Source organism: Dermacentor albipictus, chromosome 2, assembly GCF_038994185.2.
Source record: "Dermacentor albipictus isolate Rhodes 1998 colony chromosome 2, USDA_Dalb.pri_finalv2, whole genome shotgun sequence".
Classification (NCBI taxonomy): domain Eukaryota; kingdom Metazoa; phylum Arthropoda; class Arachnida; order Ixodida; family Ixodidae; genus Dermacentor; species Dermacentor albipictus.
This window is the reverse complement of record NC_091822.1, coordinates 106,703,557-106,709,556: the sequence shown is the minus strand read 5'-3', so window position 1 is coordinate 106,709,556 and position 6,000 is coordinate 106,703,557.

Sequence of the window (6,000 nt, the reverse complement as noted above, 5' to 3'; positions counted from 1 at the left end):
AGCATGTGTCAATCTGGTATTTGGACCTTATAGAAATACTGCGTGTAGAGGGGAAACGTGCCAAAGTGGTAAATAGGTGGCATTACGAATAAGAGCATTTCGCTTTTACATTCATAGCGTAGAATATGCCCGACCAATCCCAAACAATACAGTACATATCACGGAAGCATCCGATTTCGAAGCAATTTCCCATTCCCGGTCATTATTTCCTGCATTTTAAGAGCACAAGTGCACGTCCGACCGCGTGTTTCCAAAAGAACTTCGCTTCAACCGACAATATAGTCCATTACATACACAAAGGTGGCCACAACACAGGCCTTCAGTGAGACCAGGCTGGACGCTCGCAGAAAGTCTTCGACACGCACTCAAGAGAAATGCGTAGGTGCAAAGCCCGTGTTCAGGTGTTCAGAAGACAGAATTTTTGAGTTTTTGGTTTTTGAGCTCCTCGGCGTTAGTACTTGCGTGTTCTGCCGGTGCAAGCAACAAACTCCAGTGTTATCATTCTTCGCAATCGCTCGTCGTGTCTTCGACAAGCGTCAGTACCGAAAGAAAATACATGTTGCGGGGCCATACAAACCTCACGAGCTTGTCTCACTGAGATTCTGTACACGCGAAACTAACTGTCACCACGGCCTGCTTGCTTTTTGCTAACTGCGTCACCACCCCAAGCGCGGTGAGCGTGGTCAAAAGTATTCTAATACGCAGCTAAATTATTTTCAATAACTTTGGAGGTCTGAGAATGTGCCACGTACTTGTCCCAGTATGATTCAGTATACGCAAAACTAACGGCGGCACACATCCGAACTGATTTTCGCTAACTGCGTCGCAACATCAGGCGTACCGAGCGCGCGCAAAAACTTCCGTAATTAGTTAAAATAAAGTGGGACGCACAGAAAGCGTCGCAAACGCCTCCCAGTACGAGCCACTTAGCTGTTTTTCGCTGCGTCACAAGTCTCGGTTCCGTGACGCGAAAGCCAAAATTGCTCGAAATCCATCGCAGACTGTCAAGCAAAAGTTCTCACCTTGCCGTAGTCCAACAGTGCAGTGATGCCGTGTCTAAGTGTAGAAGGAACGCGAAAATGCTCCGGAAGCATAACAAACACACTACATCCAAAAGAAACGCGTCGCCACACAGGCGAAGTTCACATGCGCAACTGGCCTCGCTGGCTTCGTTGGCCTGTCATGGCGAGTCTTACGCATGACGCATGCATCTGTTGCGCCTGGCATTCCGTTAGCTTGTTGCTGTGTAACGCAAGAAAAGTAAGTCCCAAAGTATAAGCTTGATTATACGCAAAAAGTTTTACTTTCAGCGGAAACGAATAAAAAAATGAAACGTGTAAGTTCATTTCACATTCTTTTTTTCCGATGCTCGCGTCAACTAACCGATGGGATTAACACTACGCGTGAAGTGTTACCTGTTACCAGTTTTCGCCATGCACTCTAAGAACTGTTTACACCCTTTGGCGTGCCCTTTCTCCCACACAACGAGAATCGTCATCTGCCTTGATGCGTTTCCTTTCTTTAACACTGTGAGCCCGGAACTTTCCAGTAACGAACGGCACGCGTGTTATCAGCATAGAACAGTTTACACCCTTTGGAGTGCCCCTTGTGATAACGCGCGTACCGTTCGTTACTGGAAAGTTCCGAGCTCACTGCGTTAAAGAAAGGAAACGAATCAAGGCAGATGACGATTCTCGTTGTGTGGCAGAAAAGGCACGCCAAAGGGTGTAAACTGTTCTTAGAGTGCGTCCCCTCTTGTTGAATTTCTTTCATTATGGTATATAGCTACGGTGTTCATTACCGTCATTACTATGTGACAGTATTGCCTTCTCTGTTTGCTTACAATATGTGACTTGCACCTTTGTACTCATAAGCGATAACGCATACAGAAACTCAAATACAAGTGAGCTGAATAAGATTCAGTAATATTTGGAATAAAATGTAGCACACATTTTCTGTATGAAGCTTTTCGACGTAATTTGATGCATACTGGAACATACTCTCATTCGGATTCATTGCTTGCGAAACATTCCGCTAACGAGAGTGTTCAGCCCTCACAGTGCCCTCTTGTAAATAATTTTACGGCACAATCAAGCCGGAAGCAATTCAGAGGAAGCTTTAGCTCGGGCCCAACTCCGACGCGGCCTATTCAATTACGTGTAAAACGCAACAACGTTTTTCTGAGATAACCCCTGGACAGATTTTAATGACATTTGTTGCTTTTGAGAGAGAAGGTAAAGTTCTAGTGACTGTTGGAAGCGGAATTTCAATTTAGGGCCTGAATTTTGTTAAAAATATTTTCAAATATTCGACCATTTGAAAAAAGATAGAAGCACGAAGTTTATGAATTCATAGCTCTGCATCAAGAACAGATATCGCGGTTCTGTAAACAGCATCCATGAGATCATTCAAAACGGACAAATTTGATATGTCATTTTACATCTTACATTGTTACGTTGGGTACAAGCGTTCTGCAAAAGCTGTATTTCCAATTACTATTTTTTTTATTCATGTTAACATATCAATTTTGTCCTCCTTGGATATACTGTTAGATGCAGCTCACAGAATTGTATTACCGTTTTTCTTTCTTGAGTTACAGAGTTGTAAACTTGATAGTTTCGTTTTGTGAAAATTTTCGATTTTGCCAGTTTTTTTATAAATAATTGACGACATAACTCAAAAATTCGAAACCAACAGTCACTAGATTTTAAGTTTTTCTTTTAAATGCAACAAACCTCGTCAAATTTGGTGCACTTATTGCCGAGAGAAATGAATTCTCGTTTTACATTTATTTATATAGGAGCACTCGAGCTAAAGCTTCCTCTTAAGACCTTCATCCCTTCTGAAGACCTTCGTGCAGGTCAACAAATTTAACTAGATTTCGCAAGCTAGATGGCCCGCCACAACAGACACGATGTCTGCCTATGACTGTATATGAATGCCTACCTAAGGATGTGACTACCTCACTTGCCAGCACTGAGAATGATGATGTCTATCCATAACTATGATTATGATGATGCTCATTTAGGAGGATGACTTCCTTCTATTGCTAGAATTGATGTGACGATTGGGATCGAAACGGCACGAAAAGCCGGCGAATAAACGGGGTCGATCAAGAACAGTCGTAATGCAGGGTTCGTATGGCATGCGAGGTGGAACTGATTTTTTAAACTCTACTAGGGGTTTTATTTACCTGTCAAGAAGCACACGAAACCTTTGCGTGTTAAACTACGGGTGCTCCGTGGTTGCATCTTTGGTACAGCCAGCTGTCGGATAGAAATTGAAATGACGTGATTTCAAAACTGTCTTGGTCACCCCAACAAATGATAACTTTGTTTGCGCGGAAAGTTTACTGAGCCACATCAATTAAAAGGTTCCGTCTTTTAGATCAGTAATACTTCTGCTGCGTTTAGTGTTGCAGTGTCGGCACGTAAGAATGACTTCATAATATTCGGTATAAATAAGTCAGTATTGCTACACACGCTAATACTGCTTAGACAGGCGAACACGTAACGCGAAGACAACAGGACGGCGACTGCACTTGCTCATCTTGTGTTTCGTAGTGCAGAACAACTTCACGATTCGTGTTTCGTTTTCTTTGGCAGTGTTAACATGTTTCACAAATACCAGCAAGCATCCGCCCTGCTCACAACAATTGTAAACCCGTGTTCCTGCTTTCCAGCGTTGCGCCATGCCGTACAGCGAGAGTTTAATGAGCTCGGAAGAAAATATCAATGCTGCGGCTCATTGGGTTTTCGAAGCCCTACGGAGCGACGACCCTAAGAGAAATCTGCAGAACTAACGTGATAAATCTCGCACGCCGGGGAAGCCGCCGGAGTCCAAGGCCTCAAGGCCGTCACCTAGGCTGGGGTGCTTATGGCCCCACCCCGCCCAAATCGCCGGACATTTACAATAAAGTTTTCACTCACACAGTAAGAAACACTATACCCCTGGTTACTTTCATTGTTCTTGTAAATATTTTATAGTTGGAACAGATTTCTTTTAATCTCGTTTAAATAGCAGCGCTCTTCCAGATTTTCATTTCGACATGGGGAGGAGGTGGCAATTACCTGCATAAAAAACCTAATATGCCGGTAGCTACCTAAAATATATTCGCTAATTTACATTTTAATAATTTACTTCTGAGTGCAGCTTGCGACTACGAAAATGAAGCCGAGCAGTTGTATACTCATGTCGGGTTAGTCATGTAGGCAGAGACTGTTATGCAGTTGCGTGTATTCGCCCTCCGCATTGCACGATACTTGCATTTTTTCCCCTTTCTGGACTAAAGAAGATTGCTATTGTTGGCAACTGTCCATGCGTGTTCTTCTCTGCAGCGTAAAATATGAACGTAGCACTAAATTTTTTGCAGTACTTTACCTATACTTACCTGCTATCAAGCACCTTGCCAATCCGCCGCGCTGGCTTAGCGGCTATGTTGTTGCGCTGCTAAGCATGAGGTCGCGGGATTAAATCCGGGCCGCAGCGGCGACATTACAATGGGGGTGAAATGCAATAACGAGTTTGACCCGGGCACGTTAAGGTTCCCCTGGTGGTCAAAATTACTACGAAATGCTGCTCTATGGCATGCCTCATAATCAAATCGCAGTTTTGGCACGTAAAACGCCAGAATACATTCAACATCGTGTCAGCGTCTTTGTCGGTTTAGCTGAACCCGAACCTATACCAAGGTCGGATCGCTAACAAGCATGCAAAAGCCGAACGCTCTTTGAGAGCGCGGAGCATGATGGATGCAGCTTTCGACCCCGTCACACGCGCAAACAACATAAGGTTCGAGGCGCACGCTGTTCGAGGTCGTACTCTATACGATGTTGCCATTCTCTGTGACGTCGTAAAGTCTGCGCCACCTGGACCAACAATCTCGGACCATGATGGATGCTGTCCCGCTCGCTGCGCCGCACTCACCTCTACCCACAGTTCGCTCGACGAGAAGAAGAGCACACCGCATATGACCTCTGTTTCACATATGCTCCCAATTTATCAACGAAGTAAGCTCTCGTAGTGCTGCTACGATGAAGGCCAAAGCTTTTGTTATTCTTTCGGCTCTACCATTACGAAGCGCTTTCCCAGCACACATCTGCGAGAAGACACCAGGTTGGTATTTTTACGTGTATGGTCGATCACCGAAAGCGCTTGTACAGCATGTTGCTCATTGTTTAACGTAACATGCCTCTAGCAATACGTAGTGTTTCTTTGAATAGATGAAGCGCCAACAAAGAAGGCACCCTATTTGGAAAGATGAAGCGCCAACAGAGACCACACACTATGAACCAGCTAGCCACACAACGTGTTCCGCTGTAGTGCGTCTGTATGTGCTACCAGCAATAAGTTGCATTCGGTACCCTTTAGCTATAGACATTTCTATGGAATCCATGTTATACCATTATTACCATTACGATTACCATTATTGCCAGTCTATTACCATTATTACCATGTCCATTATTACCATGTCAGCTAGACATGGTAATAAAACCGCTCAAGCAGGCCGAGCTTACCCTTCTGTTTACATGTTCGTGGGTGCATTACCAATAGCGAAATAGTCCTGTTTTATCAGGTGCCAAATTTTCAATCGTACCATGGCTTCAAGCAACCAATAACGATTTCGTCAAGTTCATGCAAACGCCGCGTTTTTTCTTTATTGGTCATACGTATGTAACATTGCCGTTCGTATCCTGCATTAAGGTTGCCACTTATACGTACTCAAAATTGCTTCCTGCACAAGCTGGCTGTGAGCCCATACTGTAAGCCCATGCTGTAAGCCCATACATCCTCCACTGACTTGGCATCGTGTACCACAACCAACACGGACACAAAGCACAAATACTCAAGAGGCTACCAGAATTCATACACATTACTGCCATCTCCTGGAAAGTCCACCCAGACTTCAACAAAGGTCGCAGACTAGCAAGAGCCATAGCCCTGCTCCGATCATACGGCAGGGAAAACTACGTGCGCTTCGTTGATGCCGTGGAACATCCC